We start from the raw sequence: 25333 nt of genomic DNA, 5'->3' as shown, positions 1-25333 counted from the left end.
AGCCGGGCGTTTGGTGCGGTAGTCCGGCTGGCGGGCTAATCGGAGCTCTCAGAACGTCTGCGGCGCGCCTGGAGGCAAGTCGTTAGGCCGGCCAATCACCTGCAGCGAGTCGTCTCTGGAGCGAGGACAGCTCACAGGTAAGTTCCGTGTCAAAGCGCCCGGCCATTACGCCTCATTAGGCGGCGAACGCCACTTGCTCCGGACCTTTGTCGCAACGAGGCTAGGCCAACACTTCGCAAACAATATTGTTGTAACGAACCGCGCGAGTTTCACTTGAGTGAATCACGAAAATGTGTCTGATGTTGGCACGGTGACTGAGTTGAGAAGTTCTAGCGACTATATGGTATGACACTCGATCCTGCTGCGGTTCGCATTTCACATAATTTTCCAGTTATTTTAAACCGTCTATGTCGGTTCTTCCTTAGAAACGATTATTTCTCCTTCGTAGATTGTGTGGTTTTTACACGTGCGAACAGCAATTAGTGGATCAGTGTAACCTTATACAGTCTACTCGCTCTCATTCTTCGCTTCACCGTTTGACATATCGCCCACTTTCACTAACTTCGTGCGAGTGGATACGTAATATCTCTCTCGTTCTAATTTTACTTCTAATAATTGTGGTTTTAGGAGTCAACGTGTGATGCCACACAGGAAGCCTTTCCTGTGATCGTCTAGTCATGGTAACGAAAGATGGGTAGCGAAACGTCTAACTTTTGCTCTGTGATTTTTAATGAAATGAAATGTCGTGTGACGAGGGCCTCCCGTCGAAATCTCTACGAAATGCGGTCCACGGCCCGTACAAAATTGTCAGGTGACCTTATTTTTCTTTTACTTGGTTGTAATTATTAGACAAAATCCTTCAAGATTCCCACACTAAACTGTTTTTAGCGTCTATAATCATGTTACAATGATCAGTACACATAGAAAATTCGTTCTTCTCGGTCTTGATGGCCTGAAAATGATCATAGACACCGAAATCATCTCTTTGTGGGAGGCTATAAACTTTCGCTCAAAATAAAAGGAAAATGAGTTCATTTAATAACTTTGGTTGAAGTGTTCTTGTACTTTGCATGCCTGTGTTTGCAGCATGAGGCTGAGACCCAAGTCGGAGGACAGAAAGTCGCCGGCCAATGTGGCCGAGCGGTTCTAGGCGCTTCAGTCTGGAACCGTATGACCTCTACTGTCGCAGGTTCGAATCCTGCCTCGGGCATGGATGTGTGTTATGTCCTTAGGTTAGTTAGGTTTAAGTAGTTCTACGTTCTAGGGGACTGATGACCTTAGATGTTAAGTCCCATAGTGCTCAGAGCCATTTGAACCTTTTTTGACAGAAAGTCAATATATTTCTAGATAGATCTGAGAAACCGCATAAAAATAACTTTTCTCCGAGCCTGACTAGCCTGAGTGTCTACTCGTGAAGTTATGTGAGCAAGTTGAACACGTAAGATAAAGTTACTTATGTTGTGGGTTATAAGTATGGTTATTTGAGCAACTACCTTGTTGTGTCAGATGGGTTCAGTTCAATAATTTTTTAGAGGAAGAAATTTACAACTTTTCACCCCATTGACCACTTCAAAGCTGGCCTAGGAAGTTGAAGGAACCATCTCGGTATTGGACTGAATGATACACCGAATGCACGGAAAACCAGCATCTACATGGCCAGACGGAGATGAGTCATCCGGTTCTACCGACAGCGAATCACTCCGCTTGGTAACTTCGACGTTCCCCTGAAATGATTGAGGGAAAGAATGAGAAATATAAATCTGGGTAGCTGGACGGTGATCAGAATCAAGCTCTGCCCGAATACCACTCCTGCCTCTTTATCACCGTGCTAATTTCTGAGACTCTATAGACAATCAATCGGAAACGCAGCCATCCACGGCCGTATTTACAACCCGGGTGACATCGTTTTTATAGATATTAGGCTTTGGACCAGGCGTATTTCTATGCCTAGCGTTTCACCCCCGCTGCGGGACACATCTTCACAGGTAACGAAGACGCACTTACAAGGGAAGGCCTCACAAGGCCAACCGATTTAGTGCTCATATTTGGCGGTTCCCTTGTATATGATCTAAAATGAAAGATTGAAAGATATTTTGACTGAGCCCCTCCCCCCCCCTCTCCCTCGTTTTTGTGGTGACTAGGAAAGCATTTCTGAAGAAGAGAAATTTGTTAACTTCGAGTATAGATTTAAGTGTCAGGAAGTCATTTCTGAAAGTATTTGTATGGAGTGTAGCCGTGTATTGAAGTGAAACATGGACGATAAATAGTTTGGACAAGAAGAGAATAGAAGCTTTCGAAATGTGGTGCTACAGAAGAATGCTGAAGATTAGATGGGTAGATCACATAACTAATGAGGAAGTGTTGAATAGGATTGGGGAGAAGAGAAGTTTGTGGCACAACTTGACCAGAAGAAGGGATCGGTTGGTAGGACATGTTCTGAGGCATCAAGGGATCACCAATTTAGTATTGGAGGGCAGCGTGGAGGGTAAAAATCGTAGAGGGAGACCAAGAGATGGCTACACTAAGCAGATTCAGAAGGATGTAGGTTGCAGTAGGTACTGGGAGATGAAGAAGCTTGCACAGGATAGAGTGGCATGGAGAGCTGCATCAAACCAGTCTCAGGACTGAAGACCACAACAACAACAGCCCTCAAGTTCATGATGCGCAGTTGATCGAAAACTGTCGAGCTCGATATATAATTGAGAACTGAGAATGTTTCATCATCATATATGTGGTCCGCAAACGTTTACGTTCCTATAAATCGAGCAAAAAAACTTTTTTGACTGCTTCTTATGTACCTACCAATGACGTAAATATTATGCAACGAAAACGTCACTGGCTGGAGAATCTTCGATTCCCGCATGCATTTCTTTCTTCGTTCGTATTTTTTCTGTTCTGAAATTGGTAGTAATAGGAGGTTCAAATGGCTCTGAGCACTATGGGACGTAACAGCTGAGGTCATCAGTCCCATAGAACTTACAACTACTTAAATCTAACTAACCTAAGGGCATCACACACATCCACGCCCGAGGTAGGATTCGAACCTGCGATCGTAGCGGTTTCGTGGTTCCAGACTGAAGAGCCTAGAATCGCTCCGCCACACCGGCCGACAATAGGAGATACGTACATAAGTATGGATTAATAACAAGGTAGGCAGCAAAATTTGACAATCGACTTGGATTAGTGAAAAATTCTGGTCACTGTACAATGGCTCTTTCGCACACTCTGTTGTATGACCTCAATTTCTTTTGAACAATCAGATTGGTGGTACTTGTCATATAAACATTTGAAAAGAAATGTACACGCTGCACCAAGAACTTCTAATTAACGCTTTCTACGCGCAATTACATCATTTCTTTCGAAGATTCGGGGGAAAACAGGCTTGGTTTGCATTTAAAAACGATTCTTTTCAGGGAATTAATTTTGATGCTTAGCACGCATACGATAACATTGCTAGAAAAGTCGCTGCTGAAAGTAGATCGTGAATTATGCTAGGAATAGTTATCCCTCCCACGCCGTTGGGCTATTACCGCTAGTCTTCCAGGAGCAGACTGAAATTTTGAAGCCTCAAAAGGAAGTTTTTAAATTGGATGGCACACAGGTGAGCAGTTTGCCGGTATTATTTCTACCGTGCAAGTCGGCTGATCCCCGACATCCGTGAACAAGCAATGATTCATGACAGTATAAGTTTGTCCAACCCAGGAATCGAATATCAGACAAAAATTCTTATCAGCAACGTATGGTTCCAAAATGTTCTCAAGATATGTATTGTAAATTTAATGTGTCAATTTACCGGATATGGAGCAAGTGAGGCAAACAATTTTGAACGAGTCAGTTAAACGGTTGACCCCATGTATACCACGAGGACCAAGTTAATCATTAGTTCCTCAAAAGTATAACAGAACTTGGGCAACAATTTTTCCGACGCTGCGATGGAATACTGCGCTATGTACGAATGCGTTATTTTGTGTATACAACCAACTGCGACAAGGATTGTTTATCTATCTTGCGCAAAAACGTTCGAACGCTCGCCCTCGCAGCACCATTACTCGGAATTGTTTCCATACAATGAGGCTCAAAGTTTCTAATTCTTTAATAATCCAAGTCGTCTGAGAAGCTTATTTGTCTACCTTCAATTATTCTGTTTTGAAATTCTTACCTTATTAACGCTCTTATACTTACCAATACAGGGAGCGAAAGGCTATTTACAATTTGTACAGAAACCAGATGGCAGTTATAAGAGTCGAGGGGCATGAAAGGGAATCAGTGGTTGGGAAAGGAGTGAGGCAGGGCTGTGGTCTATCCCCGATGTTATTCAATCTGTATATTGAGCAAGCAGTGAAGGAAACAAAAGAAAAATTCGGAGTAGGTATTAAAGTCCATGGAGAAGAAAAAAATACTTTGAGGTTCGCCGATGACATCGTAATTCTGTCAGAGACAGCAAAGGACTTGGAAGAGCAGTTGAACGGAATGGATAGTGTCTTGAAAGGAGGATATAAGATGAACATCAACAAAAGCAAAACGAGGATAATGGAATGTAGTCGAATTAAGTCGGGTGATGCTGAGGGAATTAGATTAGGAAGTGAGACACTTAAAGTAGTAAAGGACTTTTGCTATTTGGGGAGCAAAATAACTGATGATGGTCGGAGTAGAGAGGATATAAAATGTAGACTGGCAATGGCAAGGAAAGCGTTTCTGAAGAAGAGAAGTTTGTTAACATCGAGTATAGATTTAAGTGTCAGGAAGTCATTTCTGAAAGTATTTGTATGGAGTGTAGCCATGTATGGAAAAGAATCATGGACGATAAATAGTTTGGACAAGAAGAGAATAGAATCTTTCGAAATGTGGTGCTACAGAAGAATGCTGAAGATTAGATGGGTAGATCACATAACTAATGAGGAAGTATTGAATCGGATTGGGGAGAAGAGAAGTTTGTGGCACAACTTGACCAGAAGAAGGGATCGGTTGGTAGGACATGTTCTGAAGCATCAAGGGATCACCAATTTAGTATTGGAGGGCAGCGTGGAGGGTAAAAACCGTAGAGGGAGACCAAGAGATGAATACACTAAGCAGATTCAGAAGGATGTAGGTTGCAGTAGGTACTGGGAAATGAAGAAGCTTGCACAGGATAGAGTACCATGGAGAGCTGCATCAAACCAGTTTCAGGACTGAAGACCACAATAACAACAACATACTTACCAATTTAGGAACGGAAAAAATACAAACGAAAAAAGGAATGCATAGGGGAATCGAACAGAAGTTCTCTGTTCCCCTTTGCCTTGGTCGCTACACCAACGGCACTTTCGTTGCACGTACGTTAAGTGGCAGCCAAAAAGATTTTCTTTCCTCCATTTCTAGGAATATATACGTTTGAGGACCACATACGTGATGAACAATGCTTTCTTTTTAGTTATTTATCCATCTCGTCAATTATGAGTCGATTGCACGCCATCAGCTTTAATGGTAGTTTTGTCAGAAAAGGGAGTGGTGAAGAGGGAGAGGGGAGGGTTGAGCCAAAATATCGTAGATTCTTTCATTTTAGGTTGTATGCAACTATCTGCCAAATATAAGCCGAATGGGTTGGCCATGTCTGAGGCGTTCCCCTTCTTGGCTAATTTTCAGACGGAAACTTGTTTATCTGAGTGGAATTTCCGAGCTTTTTACTGGTGATCGCGCAACGGCTCAGTTCTTACGACAGCTACAAGCTCCTTAACACGTGTCGGAGCGACTCCGCGATCTCTGGCAACTGTCGGATGAGAACTTGGCGCTTACAGGTGCTAACAAAGAGCACAATATGCAAAACAGATAATGGAGAAAGTGACTGTAGTACTTACCATAAGAAGAAAAGACGATAAAGGGTAGTGGACAGCGTCAAACCAGTCGAAAGGCCGATGACCTAAAAAGAAAACCACATTACTTCCTTTGTATTCCACGCAGAAAACATTCCTCTAGAAATTTTGGAATGTATTTCCGCAGGATGTGAACCAGAAACTTGTGTAGTCATTCGTTCTTGCCGACTCCTACTATTGCTAGGTAAATCAACACGGCGCGAATACCGAAAACTATATACTACAGTTGTTTGTGTGCTTTACGTCTGCAACATCAACCTCTATGACAAAGTCATTGTCTCATACGTTCAGTTAGGATGGTTGTGGCCAGCTTAGACAAGCTTCGGAGGTTTCTCAAGGTGCGCGAGCATCATTAGCTCGCCTCAAACATCAGGTACGAATCATGTCATTATAATAGCCACAGAGATCTAACTTATCTAGTATTCTGGTTATAGTCATAGATACCAGCGTCTGGAACGAGCTACCATACCCTCTTCAAAAGCGTCAGCATCATTTTGCAGTTAAGAAAATACTGAAACATTCCTTTCATCATTTTAGTAATTTCTGTCCTAAAAATTAACGCAATGACCATTTATCCTTGTTTAGCAGTAGAGCAGTCACCTCTTACTTTCAGTTACACTTCCTTTCTCCCGTTTAAGTGATTTCTCTAAGCATTCTTTTCCTACTTTGTTCTTTACTTGAGTTTTGCTGTTTCTCGCCTGCTATTCGTCCTTTCTCACTTCCGTTACTGCCAGGGCCCACGGTTCAAATCTATCCTTTAGAGTATATCAGTTATGCAGCTCCCCCACCGAAATATAAAAAAAAAAATGGCTCTGAGCACTATGCGACTTAACTTCTAAGGTCATCAGTCGCCTAGAACTTAGAACTAATTAAACCTAATTAACCTAAGGAAATCACACACACACACCCATGCCCGAGGCAGGATTCGAACCTGCGACCGTAGCGGTCGCTCGGGTCGAGACTGTAGCGCCCAGAACCGCACGGCCACTCCGGCCGGCCCGAAATATAAAATTCTGTTATTTTTGCTGTAGCTGTCACTGTTTTTACTCCTCTTGTAATTGTTGTTGTTGTTGTAGTCTTCAGTCCTGAGACTGGTTTGATACAGCTCTCCATGCTACTCTATCCTGCATGCCTCTTCATCTCCCAGTACCCACTGCAACCTACACCCTTCTGAATCTGCGTAGTGTAGTCATCTCTTGGTCTCCCTCTACGATTTTTACCCTCCACGCTGCCCTCCAATACTAAATTGGTGATTCCTTGATGCCTCAGAACATGTCCTACCAACCGATCCCTTCTTCTGGTCAAGTTGTGCCACAAACTTCTCTTCTCCCCAATCCTATTCAACACTTCCTCATTAGTTATGTGATTTACCCATCTAATCTTCAGCATTCTTCTGTAGCACCACATTTCGAAAGCTTTTATTCTCTTCTTGTCCAAACTATTTATCGTCCATGTTTCACTTCCATACATGGCTACACTCCATACAAATACTTTCAGAAATGTTTTCCTGACATTTAAATCTATACTCAATGTTAACAAATTTCTCTTCTTCAGAAACGCCTTCCTTGCCATTGCCAGTCTACATTTTATATGCTCTCTACTTCGACCATCATCAGTTATTTTGCTCCCCAAATAGCAAAACTCCTTTACTACTTTAAGTGTCTCATTTCCTGATCTAATACCCTTAACATCACCCGACTTAATTCGACTACATTCCATTACCCTAGTTTTGCTTTTGTTGATGTTCATCTTATATCCTCCTTTCAAGACACTATCCATTCCGTTCAACTGCTCTTCCAAGTCCTTTGCTGTCTCTGACAGAATTACAATGTCATCGGCGAACCTCAAAGTTTTTATTTCTTTTCCATGGATTTTAATACCTTCTCCGAATTTTTCTTTTGTTTCCTTCACTGCTTGCTCAATATACAGATTGAATAACATCGGGGAGAGGCTACAACCCTGTCTCACTCCCTTTCCAACCGCTGCTTCCCTTTCATGTCCCTCGGCTCTTATAACTGCCATCTGGTTTCTGTACAAATTGTAAATAGCCATTCGCTCCCTGTATTTTACCCCTGCCACCTTCAGAATTTGAAAGAGAATATTCCAGTCAACATTGTCAAAAGCTTTCTCTAAGTCTACAAATGCTAGAAACGTATGTTTGCCCTTCCCTAATCTAGCTTCTAAGATAAGTCGTAGGGTCAGTATTGCTTCACGTGTTCCAACATTTCTACGGAATCCAAACTGATCTTCCCCGAGGTCGGATTCTACTAGTTTTTCCATTCGCCTGTAAAGAATTCACGTTAGTATTTTGCAGCTGTGACTTATTAAACTGATAGTTCGGTAATTTTCACATCTGTCAACACCTGCTTTCTTTGGGATTGGAATTATTATATTCTTCTTGAAGTCTGAGGGTATTTCGCCTGTCTCATACATCTTGCTCACCAGATGGTAGAGTTTTGTCAGGACTGGTTCTCCCGAGGCTGTCAGTAGCTCCAATGGAATGTTGTCTACTCCGGGGGCCTTGTTTCGACTCAGGTCTTTCAGTGCTCTGTCAAACTCTTCACGCAGTATCGTGTCTCCCATTTCATCTTCATCTACATCCTCTCCCATTTTCATAATATTGTCCTCAAGTACATCGCCCTTGTATAGACCGTCTATGTACTCCTTCAACCTTTCTGCTTCCCCTTCTTTGCTTAGGACTGGGTTTCCATCTGAGCTCTTGATGTTCATACAAGTGGTTCTCTTTTCACCAAAGGTCTCTTTAATTTTCCTGTAGGCAGTATCTATCTTACCCCTAGTGAGATAAGCTTCTACATCCTTACATTTGTCCTCTAGCCATCCCTGTTTAGCCATTTTGCACTTCCTGTCGATCTCATTTTTGAGACGTTTGTATTCCTTTTTGCCTGCTTCATTTACTGCATTTTTATATTTTCTCCTTTCATCAATTAAATTCAATATTTCTTCTGTTATCCAAGGATTTCTAGCAGCCCTCGTCTTTTTACCTACTTTATCCTCTGCTGCCTTCACTACTACATCCCTCAGAGCTACCCATTCTTCTTCTACTGTATTTCTTTCCCCTATTCCTGTCAATTGTTCCCTTATGCTCTCTCTGAAACTCTGTACAACCTCTGGTTCTTTCAGTTTATCCAGGTCCCATCTCCTTAATTTCCCACATTTTTGCAGTTTCTTCAGTTTTAATCTACAGGTCATAACCAATAGATTGTGGTCAGAGTCCACATCTGCCCCTGGAAATGTCTTACAACTTAAAACCTGGTTCCTAAATCTCTGTCTTACCATTATGTAATCTATCTGATACCTTTTAGTATCTCCAGGATTCTTCCACGTATACAACCTTCTTTCATGATTCTTAAACCAAGTGTTAGTTATGATTAAGTTGTGCTCTGTGCAAAATTCTACCAGGCGGCTTCCTCTTTCAGTTCTTTGCCCCAGTCGATATTCACCTACTATGTTTCCTTCTCTCCCTTTTCCTACTACCTAATTCCAGTCACCCATAACTATTAAATTTTCGTCTCCCTTCACTATTTGAATAATTTCTTTTATTTAATCATACATTTCATCAATTTCTTCGTCGTCTGCAGAGCTAGTTGGCATATAAACTTGTACTACTGTAGTAGGTGTGGGCTTCGTATCTATCTTGGCCACAATAATGCGTTCACCATGCTGTTTGTAGTAGCTTACCCGCATTCCTATTTTCCTATTCATTATTAAACCTACTCCTGCATTACCCCTATTTGATTTTGTGTTTATAACTCTGTAGTCACCTGACCAGAAGTCTTGTTCCTCCTGCCACCGAACTTCACTAATTCCCATTATATCTAACTTTAACCTATCCATTTCCCTTTTTAAATTTTCTAACCTACCTGCCCGATTAAGGGATCTGACATTCCACGCTCCGATCCGTAGATCGCCAGCTTTCTTTCTCCTGATAACGACATCCTCTTGAGTAGTCCCCGCCCGGAGATCCGAATGGGGGACTATTTTACCTCCGAAATATTTTACCCAAGAGGATGCCATCATCATTTAACCATACAGTAAAGCCACATGCCCTCGGGAAAAATTACGGCCGTAGTTTCCCCTTGCTTCAGCCGTTCGCAGTACCAGCACAGCAAGGCCCTTTTGGTTATTGTTACAAGGCCAGATCAGTCAATCATCCAGACTGTTGCCCCTGAACTACTGAAAAGGCTGCTGCCCCTCTTCAGGAACCACACGTTTGTCTGGCCTCTCAACAGATACACCTCCGTTGTGGTTGAACCTACGGTACGGCTATCTGTATCGCTGAGGCACGCAAGCCTCCCCACCAACGGCAAGGTCCATGGTTCAAGGGGGGGAGTCTCTTGTAATTACTGTTTTTAAATTTTAGATTCCATACTAAATATAAGAGGTACTGTAATATAAGTTTTATTATGCATGTAACAATAATATATGCAAAATTTCTGGCTACATTTAAGAGTTGATGTTATGGGTAAACAAATCCACACACATCTGAAGTATTCCTAACACACACAGTGCGCGGGAAGAGCGGTCGTGTAAGAGGGAACTTCTATAATTTTACAACCATGATCATTACCTGAGATGTGTGCTGGAGGAAGCAACACGCTTGTTAACGAGTTTTGGAGTGGATGTCCTCGGAATTTTATCAGCAAGCTTTTATAAGGGCCTCGACGTGTTTCCACTGTCTCCTACTGGAGTTCGCTGAACATTTCTGTGAAGCTCTTGAACGGAATGAACAAACCCTAGGCGAATTGCAAGTTCTTCTCTGAATATTTTCTCTCTCTTACTTTAACACAACCTGACAAGTGGCGTAGACCGACGAATCATACCGAAGAGTCCGTCAGACGAATGTTTTGCTAGCGCAACTGCACTTTGGAGCAATAACCATATTCCTGCTGTCTTTACACTAAATATTTTACGTTAAAATTTAAAAAATGCACGTCCATTTCAATAAAAAAACAACTGAATTATTTAAATTAGCTGCTACCTGTCTGGCGTCGCTGAACTGGCAAGGTGGAATTTTAGCAAACGAATAAATTTGCCCAAGCAGATTTCTGGAGGCAATTTTTGACCGTAACGAAAGTTTGTGGCCACAGATGAACTACAGAGACCCTGTTCAATCTCGAACACGTGGGTGATGTAACGAAAGGCCATTGCTGCTTTGTCATATTGAAATACAGGAAACCACCACTTTATGTCGTTCCCTGTGACATTTGCTGTCGATCCTCCAACGAGTTATTGGCAGGAATGTAACATACCCAGTATCTGTGGGCCAGCGGCGGAGAGGCGTGAAGGGGGGGGGGGGGTGTAGGTGACGGGATATGTTAGTCTCACAGTGGGTGACGAAACAGTTTTAAAGATTTCACGACAAATGACTCTGGGTTCAATTGCTTCCCTTCCATGCCCTCGCCTGCTACGCCCTTCAGTACTGGTTACAGATTGTGAACAATACTGATCAGTATGTGTTGAACAGTTTTAGCTGCGGTAATCACCCCTTGGGGAAAATATACATCATAAACAGCATTGATATCTGAACTGAAATATGTTTTCTTCTTTTCTTTGAGAGTATTAAAAGCAGAGTTCAGTAGTTGTAGGCAAGTTGGAACTGTAAGCAAGAGTGTCAGTCAAAGCATTTCACTGAGAAAGGCATATCTAGAAGTCTTGGGAACTGACTATAGACCTTCACTTCACACGGTGGATTTGGGAGACAGGGGAGAAACTTGTGACGAGTAAAATATTTAATTCAAACTGGTGAAAGATGGACACTTGCCCCGACTGGAAGAGCACTGCCAGTGAAAAGTAAGTGCCTAGTTTTCTAGTCTCTGACCGGCTCACAAATTTAACTTGTCGGGAATGCACTGATTTTTTAAATTAAACTTTCTGTGACACCAATGTAATTAAATAAATATAACATTTTGGGAATGATGTAAGTTCATGAATGTTCACGAATTTGTGAAACAAAATGGTCACAAGTGCAATTAAAGATTCATAATTAGGCGTCGCAAACAAATTAGTATTGACAGAAACTCTAATTAACGTATTACAGATTAATGTTGTTCCAGCTTGGGCACCAGATCTGGTGTGAATGAATAGATCTTGCTTGTGCACAATTTGTGTCCGTCTAACACCACTACCTACTCCGGATGCGCTAAGAGTATTGATTCCGGCCCAGGTGAGATCACGCGAAATAGGGGCGTAAATTAATCCGCTGTGAATGCGCAGTGGTTAATTCAAATAATGACTCTGGCTGAAATGCTCTGCATCTCACTGCGGTAAAGATAGCTCATCTTCTTCTCTGAAAGTAAAATTTAAAAGTTTCACGTCCCTTAGAAATTCTATGAAATAAAATAAAAATAACGAATCTTCACGAACTTCCACTTACGTAAACACTTTTAACGCTAAAATAAAACTGTTCAGTCTACTAAACTTCAAAACCAGCAATTACCGATTCACTTTCATTTCAAAACTCCCAACTACAAATAAGAACGAAAGGATATCTATAGTAACGAAGTTGCGTGTACTGTTAACAAAACAGTATTAGATACAATGTGCTGCACTATTGTACTTCTAGAATATATTTTCACACAAGTCAATTTGTGACACATGCCTCTACTTATGTCTTTGTCACGCCACTGGGCAATATACAAGTTGTAACGGTACAAGTGTAGATATTTCCACTGGTGACTGTGTGCGGTGTACTAAACAACGTTACATAAATATTTACGTCATTTAAAAATTAATATTATGGCTACTACAGGGATTATATTTTTACGTTGGGTAGTACCTCCAAGTACATATGATAAGAGCAAGCCATTTATGCTTATTTTCCTATGCGCAGTAGGTCAGGTGTTGCAGTGCGGATGTGTGGACGCAAATGATTAGTCTATACTGAAAGGCGTTGTCCACGTAGTGGTGCAGTTATGGCCGTGCGGAAAACATCAGGTGCTAAAGTTTGTGATGTGGTTGTGGGAAGACTATTCGATGCAGAGGAAAAAAAAAAAACAACCAACACGCTGAAGTTTGTACATATTAAGATACCACATATAAAAATATTTGCATGTTTAACCGTTACACCCGTGTATTTTATACATTCTCCTATCATAACATCCCTTCAGTCCAGAGACTGGCTAGCTGCAGTCCTCCATGCTACTCTATCCCGCGCATGCTTCTTCATCTCCGAGTAACTACTGCAACCTACATCCTTCTGAATCTGATTACTGTATTTATCTCTTGGTCTCCCTCTACGATTTTTACCGTCCGCGCTTCCTTCCAACACGAAACTGATGATCCCTTGATGCTTCAGAATGTGTCCCACCAACCAATCCCTTCTTCTAGTCAAGTTGTGCCACAAATTCCTCTGCTCCAAAATTCTATTCAGTACCTCCAAATTAGTTACGTGATCTGTCCATCTAATCTTCAGCATTCTTCTGCAGTAGCACATTTCGAAATCTTCTATTCTCTTCTTGTCTAAACAAGTTATCCATGTTTCACTTCCGTACATGGCTACACTCCATACAAATACTTTCAGAAAAGGCTTTGCGACACTTAAATCTATGCTCGATGTTAGCAAACTTCTCTTCTTCAGAAACGCTTTCCTTGCCGTTGCCAGTCTACTTCGAACATCATCAGTTATTTTGTTCCCCAAATAGCAAAACTCATCTACTAAATTAAGTGTCTCATTTCCTAATTTAATTCCCTCAGCATCACCCGATTTAATTCGACTACATTCCATTATCCTCGTTTTGCTTTTGTTGATGTTCGTCGCTTTCCTCCTTTCAAGACACTGGCCATTCCGTTCAACTGCTCTTCCAGGTCCTTTGCTGTCTCTGACAGAATTACGTCATTGGCAAACCTAAAAGTTTTTATTTCTTCTCCATGTATTTTAATTCCTACTCCAAATTTCCTCTAGTGCTTGCTCAATATACAGATTGAATAACATCGGGGATAGGCTGCAACCCTGTCTCACTCCCTTCCCAACCACTGCTTCCCTTTCATGCCCCTCGACCCTTATAACTGCCACCTGGTTTCTGTACAAATTGTAAATAGCCTTTCGCTTCCCGTATTTGACCCCTGCCACGTTCAGAATTTGAGAGAAAGTATTCCAGTCAACATAGTCAAAAACCTTCTCTAAGTCTACAAATGCTAGAAACGTAGGTTTGCCTTTCCTTAATCTATCTTCTAAGATGAGTCGTGGCAGCCGTATTGCCTCACGCGTTCCAGCATTTCTGCGGAGTCCAAACCGATCCTCCCCGAGGTCGTCTTCTGCCAGCACTAGTAAGTGGAATAAAATCACCATACTAATAGTTGTCCTCGGCGAACTGTCGCAAGAGCGAGACTGGTAATTTAGAGGACCCAAAATATGTCCAGAACGAGCAAACATATTGTCGTATTATTTACCCCAGCACATGGATCGATTGTTTACTTTTATGAGTGTTGCATGAAATAATTCAGGAAGCTGATTTGGAGCACTGATACGTCCCGGCCAGACAATACTGTACCTTGACCTTCATCTGAACACATAGCAGTACAGGCCTGCGTTATAGGGCAATTCAAGCCTTCGAATGTCTACTTGTTTTAATTTTACCTAGAGATAAAAGTCCCGAGGTCTCTAGTTTGAGGATCGCGCACGCGGTTTTGTGTTCCCAAACGATCGATCTTAGTATCTCCTAACGTTCTGCTAGGAATGGCTACAATTGTCTGCGGGAAATGGGCGAGACATCCATTATGTTGTTACCACAAGGACTGCCTCATCTCCAGAGGGATATCTTTCAACATCTGCAGCATCATATCTGTCAGAAGCTGTAGATACTTGTGACTATTTAGAGGCTCATTAATAAAACAGACACAGGTCACACGATTTCCAAAAAGCCCGCACCACAGGCTGACAGACAAAGGTGCTGATTCATCGCCTTCAGTCGGCCCGCGTTCTTTTTCAACTGACGAGAAATGCATATTGCCAAGACTGTTTTATCCATGGTTTGTAAGCAGTTGCTTTTGCAGTAGTCACACCATTCGGAGAACTGTATCCAGTTTTGATACTTTGTGCTATGAAGCTGTTTATGGAGCGAAATTTGGAAAGGATCAAATCTGCTGGAATGTGGTACTAGGTGACACTCCATTGTCCGATCCCACTCGCACATTCAGCATACTTTGTAAGGACGTCGGGACAGTGTGCTACTGCTGCTAAAATGTTCTCGCATACTCTCACAGTTGTTGTCCTTTTTCGTTGATGTGTTTTATTCTTCACACTTCCAGTTTCTTGAATTTGTATCACAATGTTCGGATACGTTTCAGCGCACCATCGTACCGCTGCTCCAGCGGCTTAGCGACACTCAACCTAAACGGAACCCGTATTCATTTTTTTCATAAGTGCTACAATCTAAGAAAGGCTGAATAGCTTCAAGGGCAAGATATCTGATCACCACAACTTCAGAGCACAGACTGATGGGCTTCAAACGTAGAGGTAGACCACACGAACCAGTTCATACCAGAGCTGTGTTTGCTTACATTTCGTATAGTAGGACAAGCATTTGTGGAACCTGTTCTTCTGACAGCGAGCCAGTGGTTTATAGCGTTGTTATCTTTTTACTATTGGACAAGTTCCGCAAGTGTTATGTTGTCGAAGCCTTCTGTGAAGGCTGTTTCCAGTGCCACAGATAAAGTGCATAGCTCCATAAAAAATACCAGTGCCATAATTCTGCACCTACAAACGTTAAAAATTACTCACATACGTCAGAAAATATGCGACCTCGTCCGCTATATATTAGCGAAAACTGCACCACCTTATATTTGTTCATTCTGGATACATTTTGATTGCCATGTTTCAATTTCCTCACCCTGTATAACAGAACACATAACGAGGCTTAGCGATATTCTTGAGTTTAAGTTTAAACTTCAAATTTCGCAATTTGTTGTTCTGGATTCTTAAAGTATGTGCACAGATAGCGGTTAAGAGGAATGTAAGTTGCCCAGTGAATAGAAATGTCTGTAACTTGCTTCCTTGGTTGAAGAGCTGTTTGTCGGTGACCTACAATATAGGGTGTTGAACACTTTAAAATATGTCACCAGGATGGAGAAGGAACAGGAACATTAATAACATAATATGTATTTTCTATCGACCTATCAAAGACTGCCTCGTTAAACAATTATAACAATGCTAACGGCAGCTGGCCTCCCACGCTGTGATCCATATAAATATGAAACTGTATAAAACATGAAATGGAATGTGAGCATAAAAGGCTCCCACTGACGGTGTCACTACAGTATAAAAATACGAGGCATATCCGGAAAGTAAGTGCCGTTTTGAAAAAATAAACCCTCTAAAACATTTTTTTCAAACCAAAAATTTATTTTTACGAGAAAGAGAGGATCACAAACTATTGTCCTACATAGTTGACAATATTGTTCAGATATCTGTCACGACGGGAAAACAACTTTTCTGTGCCCTCTTCATAGAAAGACGGCACCAGTGAAGGCAGCCACTGCTGAACAACGTTTTTAGCGCCGTTATCGCTGTCAACACGTCTTAACGTCTTCCTCCAAAATGACAATGACGTTTCAAGTTCAATAACCAAGGGCTAGAAGATGCGAGATCGGGACTGCACGGCGTGTGACCGAACTGTTCCCTTTAGAAATGTTGAACAGTGCTATGAATGAAACTTCCTGGCTGATTAAAACTGTGTGCCGGACCGAGACTCGAACTCGGGACCTTTCCCTTTCGGGGGCAAGTGCTCTACCAACTGAACTACCCAAGCACGACTCACGACCGGTCCTCACACTGCGAATATGTGATCACTAGGTGTCGCTGACTGTAGTAAGAAATATTGTCCTAGTTAGTACAAATATATTTGGAACGTAAACTTTGCAAGTAAGTCCTCTTTTGATTTTGGTCAGATTTCAACAATGACCTGCTTTAACTACTTCTATTTCAGCACGTTACTTGTCACAATTTACTGTATCGTGCTTTCGCTCCTGCTGCCCTGCTCTTGCATGCAATACTTAGTTCGTCTCTGAAATGAGCGACGAAGTTTTTCGAACACCCCGGGTTCCCTCATAATTCTTGACGAGACTGTACAATTCCTGCTCTAGTTCTACAATCTTATCAACGGGTACGTTGTGCACTTCACTTTGGTGTTTCCAAACCAAACTTCAAATTGACGAAAATTTTATCTTACGTACGATCTAGTTCTACTTATTTAATCTTCACATTAAGAAATTAGCATGACAGATTCTACAATTGCCAAATATCTCGACATTCGTTTTCAGAGTAATTATAAGTCCCCCACCGTATATATAGCCTCTAAGTCGTTGTACATGTGCGAAGACATGTCGTTCGCTTTAGGGCGCCATGAAGGACGCAATTTTGCCTTCAGTTGTATGCTTGTCAACGTAGCAAAGCGTATGAAAGTAAACATCAAACAGACCACTTTCGCTTCACCGAATTACGAGTTTTTTCGGCCACCATGACGTTCACATCTGCACTAGCCGTGCTAACAGTTGAGTAACAGCAACAGATGCTGGTGGATAAACTCTGGCGGAATGCCTCGTCACAATGCCAACACTGCGCGAGGATGGGATCAACTAGTCTGCGACCCAGACTGATGCCGGGTCAATGACGCATGTCTGCGTCCTCACTTCCATGGTGCGGCTCCCTTTGTCCTACGCCCGACAGAAAGCTACGGAGGAAATGAGTGCAGTGCATCAGATAACGTAGCGGGCCGACAGCCTACATACTGGATGCTGTCACCGTTGCCATTTCCAAAACAGTGGAAATTAACTGGCTCGGCAACTGTACTTCTTTCGCAAGAAAGCAAGGGTTTTGCGCCAGTTACGTTACCATCGCTGAGAACGGACTGTAATAGATTTCAGTCTGGCGTGAAGTGTGCTACATGGTAAGGTGCGCAAATCGTTAGTATTTCAGTGGAAACGCAAAGTGTGCAGGAAGTGGATAAAAAAATATGCAAAACACCAAAAACACAACGCATTACCATTGACATTTAAAACAAATGTAATATTGTCTCTTCTACAAATAAATGAGACAAAAGGTCATCCATAATTTAAAGTCAACTACTAGCCCTCTGCAGAATTCTTCTGTCCACAAGGTTTCATGTGACACTTGCGATGCCTATTATATTGGTCAAACAGGACGTACCTTTTCAATTCGCTGTAAAGAACATTTTCTGAGGAAAAACGGGTCGTGTGCCCCTAATTCTTCTTTTGAAGATCACCTGTTAATCACAGGGCACTCTCCTAAAGTGGCTGAGAAGTTGTAAATTTTGCATATTGACAAAAAAAGGGCGTAAACTTGATATTCTGGAGGAGCTGGAAATTTTCAAGTATTTACTTTCGAATGACGGACATTTTCTCAACGAGCAGGTGCAGTTGCGCGGAAGAAGTTATTTCAGTGGCATAAAGCCGCTGCCTGACGATGTACCAACTTCTTCTTGCAGATTCAGAGATACTTCTTTCTACTTTTTACGGCTCATATACGTAAATTTAAAAAAAACTTTTTTGATTTTGATAACGTATGTATTATAGTAAGCAGTAATGTCATTTAATGGATTATTGCGTCTTCTTTATGTATTTATTCTGGAATTTTGCCGGCCGTTGTGGCCGTGCGGTTCTAGGCGCTTCAGTTCAGAACCGCGCTGCTGCTACGGTCGCAGGTTCGAATGCTGCCTCGGGCAGTTAGGTTTAAGTAGTTCTAAGTCTAGGGGACTGATCACCACAGATGTTAAGTCCCATAGTGCTCAGAGCCATTTAAACCATTTTTTTCTGGAATTTTTGTTCTACAGCCAGTCAATCACTAGCTGTATTTTATATCATGTAATATCCCGTTAATGTAATTACTTCATGTACATCGTTCAGGTGTTTGTTTATTTCCCTCTCTGCAGTTACTAGAGATGTTTACAAAATAGCTTGTTTTACCAATTAACCACCAGATGGCGGTATTCTCTTGAAGTTGCCGTGGCGCACAAGTCACATGTTGTTTCAGTTTTGTGTTGACTGTAGCAGGGGATACATGGCAGTCCCTAGTGGCTTACACCTCTGTTGCATTTTATTTTAATTCTGACTATCTGAAGCTGTCATGTATGACCGCAGCTTTCGTATTTTTTGGTACGTTATGCTGTAACACTTAGTTTTAATTTTGTCCGAAGAAGGTGTCCCTGGTGACACCGAAAGCTAGGTCACAAATTAATTGTATTCGCGACTGAGGGCTTTGTTTTTCAAAATTTTGTATTATACAAGAGTCGCTGATTGATACCCATGTTAAAAACCTTATTATTTAAAACAGCTTCCAGTCGTCTCAGAATCTCTGAATGGGTAAATGCAGGTGCTGTAAGGTTTTCAAGGGAATTTTGTACCATTTTTCCTGAAAAATAGTGGGAGGTTCAGGTGAAAATGATGGAGATGGAAAGCGATGACGCATCCTTCACTCCAAAGTAGACCACAAACGCTCAGTAATATCCAGATCCGGTGACTGTGGGGGTCACGGTAGATGCGGCAATTGATCAAATGGTTCAAATGGCTCTGAGCTCTATGCGACTTAATTTCTAAGGTCATCAGTCGCCTAGAACTTAGAACTACTTAAACGTAACTAACCTAAGGACATAACACACATCCATGCCCGAGGCAGGATTCGAACCTGCGACCGAATCAACAGCGCGGTTCCAGTCTGTAGCGACTAGAACCGCACGACCACTCCGGCCGGCGACAATTTATCCTCGAGGTCACAAAACCACAACAACACTTCTGGGGAACAGTCATTGCACAACGGGATGGACCTGATCAGCCAAAATGGTCACATAGTCCTTGGCACTAATGCCACTTTCCAGAACAATCATAGGGCCCGTGCAATACCACTATGCGGCTGCCTACATCGTCACCAGACCACCGCCACGTTCCACTTTTGCGACGATAACTCTGCCAGTAGTTGTAAACAGAGTGAAACAAGACTCATCCGGCCAAATGACTTCCATCCACTGCGCCACTGTCCAGGTTTAATGACTTCTTCAACACATCACTGATGAGTGGCTTTGCAATTTCAGCCCGCCATGAAATTCCCTGCTTATGGAGCCCCATTCGTCTTCATCTACATCTACATCTACATGGTTACTCTGCAATTCACACCTAAGTGCTTGGCGGAGGGTTCATCGAACCATTTTCATATTACTTCTCTACCATTCCGCTCTCGAATGGGGCGTGGGAAAAAGCAACACCTAAATCTTTTCGCTCGAGCTCTGATTTATCTTATTTTATGATGATGATCATTTCTCCCTACGTAGGTGGGTTCAACAAAATATTTTCGCATTCTGAAGAGAAAGTTGGTGATCGAAAGTTCGTAAATAGATCTTGCCGCAAAGAAAACCACCTTTGTTTCAGTGACTGCCACCACAACTCGCGTAGCATATCAGTGACACTCTCACCCCTATTGCGCGATAACACGAAACTAGCTGCCCTTCTTTGCACTTTTTTGACGTCCTCCGTCAATCCTACCTGGTAAGGATCCCACACCGTGCAGCAATATTCCAGCAAGGACGGATAAGAGTACTGTAGGCTGTCTCTTTAGTGGGTTTGTTGCATCTTCTAAGTGTTCTGTCAACAAAGTGCAGTCTTTGATTCGCCTTCCCCACAATATAATCTAAGTGCTCTTTCCAATTTAAGTTGCTCGTAATTGTAATTCCTAGGTATTTAGTCGAATTGACAGCCCTTAGATTTGTGCGATTTATCGTATACCCAAAATTTATCGGATATCTTTTAGTACCTATGTGTATGACCTTGCACTTCTCTTTGTTTAGTGCCAATTGCCACTTTTCGCGCCATACAGAATTTCTCTATATCATTTTGTAATTGGAATTGATCGTCTGATTATTTTACTAGACGATAAATTACAGTGCCATCTTCAAACAACCTAAGGGGGCTGCTCATATTGTCACCTAGATCATTTATGTATATCAGGTACAACAGAGGGCCTGTGACACTACCTTGCGGAACGCCACATATCACGTCTGTTCTACTCGATGATTTACCATCTATCACTACGAACTGTGACCTCTCTGAGATGAAATCAAGAATCCAGTCACACAACTGAGGGATACTCCATATGCACGCAATTCGATTAACAGTCCTTTGTGAGGAACGGTATCAAAAGCCTTCTGGAAATCTAGGAATATGGAATCGATCTGACATCCCTTGTGGACAGCACTCATTATTTAATGGCAATAAAGAGCTAGCTGTGTTGCACAAGAACGATATTTTCTGAATCCGTGTTGGTTATGTATCAATAAGTCAATTTCTTCAAGGTGATTCATAATGTTCAAGTACAGTATATGCTCCAAAATCCTACTGCAAATTGAGGTCAGTGATATGGGTCTGTAATTCAATGGGTTACTCCTATTTCCTTTCTTGAATATTGGTGTGACCTATGCTACTTTCCAGTCTTTAGGAACAGATCTTTCGTCAAGTGGCGGTTGTATATGGTTGCTAAGAAAGGCCTGTTGTGTCTGCATACTCTGAAAGGAACCTGATTGGTATGCCATCTGAACCGGAAGACTTGCCTTTCTTAAGTGATTTGGGTTATTTCGCAACACCTAAGATACCTACTTTTATGTCACTCATGCTAACAGCTGTTCTGGTTTCGAATTCTGGAACGTTTACTTCGTCTTCTTTCGTGAAGGAATTACGGAAAACTGTATTTAGTAACTCCGCTTTACCGACACCATCATCGGTAACATTTCCATCGCTGTCGCGCAGTGACGGTATTGACTGTTTTTTGCCACTGGTGTACTTTACATACGACCAGAATCTCTTTGGGTTTTCTGCCATATTTTGAGACAATGTTTCATTGTGGAAACTATTAAAAGCATCTCACATTGACGTCCGCACTAAATTTCGAGCTTCAGTGAAACATGGCCAGTCTTGGCGATTTTGCGTTCTTCTGAATTTTGCATGCTTTTTTCGTTGCTTCTGCAACAGTGTTCTGACGTGTTTTGTGTACCATGATGGATCAGTCCCGTCTGTTATTAACTTTGTGGTGCATTGATTTTAAAAACACCGAGATCCATCGTACTTTGGTGTCCACATTAAAATGTACCTCTTTCTTTAGCTGGCTGGGGACACCAATTCAAAGGTCAGAGGAAGGCAAGGATACACAAGACGTGAAGGGTTGCCTTTGTAAACTCTCTGGCCTTTTCGCATCGAGTTGGCAATACGACAAAGGGGTTTCCAGGCATATTTAGGAGAGGATTATTAATTCCAATATTGACCCGACAGCCAATGAATCCATCCAGAAAACCTAGGGCGGAACTAGTGGATTACATTTTTTTTCTTTTGTCACTGAGCCAATGTTGTTCGTTGTGGAGAGAGAGAGAGAGAGAGAGAGAGAGAGTGAGTGAGAGAGAGAGAGGGTGACGGAGAGATTGGAGAAGGTGGACGGGAGTGGGGGCAGAGGATGTTTCTGTTTCACTAAGTGATGATTTACATTTCAGACATGTTGTACGTTTGTGCAGTTACATGATAAAAATAAAATGGAATGTGAATGGTGAGGAATACTGACGACTGGAGATGGGAGTGACATCACTGATCACGGTTTGAAAAATAGTGGTATTACCAAAATGATCTAACAATAGGAAATGGCGACACAACACTTAGGAAAGCATATGGTGGTTTTACGGTGGCATTAGATGTCCGCTTGCTGTTTCGCATTGTAACAAATATATTACATTGAAAAACAATAAGTAACACAGCTGCCAAAGTCGCTCTGTACAGCTGTTTGTGAGCAACGGAGTACGTGATGTTTAAACGAACTTTATGCAGTCACGAGGCTCGTCCAGTCTTTAATGTATATGCAGAATTGTCCTTTCAGATTTAAATTTGATGTTCACCTGCACATCTGCAAAGTTTTAAGGCAGAGCACCACTAAAATTGTGTCTAAGAAAGTGTCTCGTTACAAGCAACTTGCTGTAATTGAATTCTCTGTTGCAGAAAAAGTAACCTTCATGAAATCCATAATTACACTACTGGCCATTAAAATTGCTACATCAAGAGGAAATGCAGATGATAAACGGGTATTCATTGAACAAATATATTATACTAGAGCTGACATGTGATTACATTTTCACGCAATTCGGGTGCATAGATCCTGAGAAATCAGTACCCAGAACAACCACCTCTGGCCGTAATAACGGCCTTGATACGCCTGGGCATTGAGTCAAACAGAGCTTGGATGGCGTGTACAGGTACAGCTGGCCATGCAGCTTCAACACGATACCACAGTTCATAAAGAGTGACTGGCGTATTGTGACGAACCAGTTGCTTGGCCACCATTGACCAGACGTTTTCAATCGGTGAGAGATCTGGAGAATGTGCTGGCCAGAGCAGCAGTCGAACATTTTCTGTATACAGAAAGGCCCGTACAGGACCTACAACTTGCGGTCGTGCATTATCCTGCTGAAAGGTAGGGTTTCGCAGGGATCGAATGAAGGGTAGAGCCACGGGTCGTAACACATCTGAAATGTAACGTCCACTGTTCAAAGTGCCGTCAATGCGAACAAGAGGTGATCGAGACATGTAACCAATGGCACCCCATACCACCACGCCGGGTGATATGCCAGTATGGCGATGAAGAATACACGCTTCCAATGTGCGTTCACCGCAATGTCACCAAACACTGATGCTGTAAACAGAACCTGGATTCAACCGAAAAAATGACGTTTTGCCATTCGTGCAACTAGGTTCGTTGCTGAGTACACCATCCCAGGCGCTCCCGTCTGTGATGCATTGTCAAGGGCAACCGCAGCCATGGTCTCCGAGTTGATAGTCCATGCTGCTGCTAACGTCGTTGAACTGTTCGTGCAGATCGTTGTTGCCTTGCAAACGTCCCCATCTGTTGATTCAGGGATAGAGACGTGGATGCACGATCCCTTACAGCCATGCGCATAAGATGCCTGTCATTTCGACTGCTAGTGATACGATGCCATTGGGATCCAGCACGGCGTTCCGTATTACCCTCTTGCACCCACCGATTCCATATTCTGCTAACAGTCATTGGATCTCGACCAACGCGAGCAGCAATGTCGCGATAGGATAAACCGCAATCGCGATATTCTACAATCTGGCCTAAAGTCGGAAACGTGATGGTACGCATTTCTCCTCCTTACACGAGGAATCAGAGCAATGTTTCACCAGGCAACTCCGGTCAAGTGCTGTTTGTGTATGGGAAATCAGCTGGAAACTTTCCTCATGTCAGCACGTTGTAGGTGTCGCCACCGGCGCCAACCTTGTGTGAATGCTCTGAAGAGATAATTATTTGCATATCACAGCATCTTCTTCCTGTCGGTTAAATTTCACGTCTTTAGCGCGTCATCTTCGTGGTGTATTTATGTGTAGTGTGTGGTAATGATGCAGTTGATAGGAGTACTGCTGGGCAATGGGTGAAGAGGGTTAAAGCGTCTGGATGTGCAAACAATGAGTTCAGTGATCGCCTCGTTCGGGACGACCTCTCACGGCCACTACTACCGACATGGTGAATGAGGCGAATGCCATTGTACTTGCAGACAGGTGCATCACAACTCGACAATAGGGTACACACCTATTGGTGACCGCTAGAAGTGGGTGTGCACCAATTGAGACTCTTGGACACTCAAAGGTATTCTCAGTGCCCCTACCAGACCACACGATTCATATTCGAAGGTGTACTCAGAATGTGTTCCACTAATATTCACAACAGACCACAAGATTTAAAGAAAGCTACTTGATATGAAGTGATGGTGCAGACTGAGGCTAGTGGAGAGACCTCTCTTTCACAGATCGTTACAGGTGACGAAAGGACAGGACAAGAGCTTTTACCAACAGGCAATACATCGTCTTACATCACGCTGGCATAAGGCCACAGAAAGTGCTAGACGCTATGTAGTACATATTAGATAAATGCTGTTTGATAAGGTTAGCAAATTCTCTAACTATATTCTGAGAAAATACTGGACGACCATACTAATTTCCAACCTTTATGAACAATAGCTTCTATCCTCACAATCTAGGAAGTCAAACTTTTGAGGTGTAAAAAAACTGTAATAAACCTTCTCTTCTGCTTGCTCTCATTAAGGCTCTGTCCCCCACCATTATTTTAAAAAATTGTCGCAATGCTTTATGTAAGCTTCTGAGCTTTTTTGTCTTCGACATATGGTTATTTATAATTGCATTTCTTCTTTCTTATTTTTTATTCTATGCTTTTTACTTTTTGTACTTGGTGTAACAAAAATACATCACAATGTGTGAAAATTAATTACAGTATTTCTGTGCGTTAGACGCTAATGAGATAAATTTACAAACTGGGTTCAAAGCTAAGACGACTAAGTCCGAACATTTTTACACTCTAGGTTCAGCAGAATTCTGCTAACACTGCCAACTGCTTTGCAAATAACCGAAGGCGGAAGTTTCCTGATTAAATTTATAAAATAAGATAATTAAGAATT

The 25333-nt window shown here is 42.2% G+C and overlaps 1 protein-coding gene across 1 annotated transcript in view; it reads left to right on the top strand.

Annotated features, from left to right (window-relative positions):
• Positions 1-56: 56 nt before the first annotated feature.
• Positions 57-25333, top strand: part of LOC126335438 (organic cation transporter protein-like) — a 112776-nt gene continuing 87499 nt past the window's right edge. Inside the window, exon 1 of the mRNA XM_049998720.1 lies at positions 57-137. The gene's annotated coding sequence lies outside the window, so the exon portion shown is untranslated. The remainder of the gene's footprint in view (positions 138-25333) is intronic.

This window comes from Schistocerca gregaria, chromosome 2 (assembly GCF_023897955.1).
Source record: "Schistocerca gregaria isolate iqSchGreg1 chromosome 2, iqSchGreg1.2, whole genome shotgun sequence".
Lineage (NCBI taxonomy): Eukaryota > Metazoa > Arthropoda > Insecta > Orthoptera > Acrididae > Schistocerca > Schistocerca gregaria.
The sequence above is the reverse complement of the archived record's forward strand: the minus strand, read 5'-3'. Positions and strand labels throughout refer to the sequence as shown.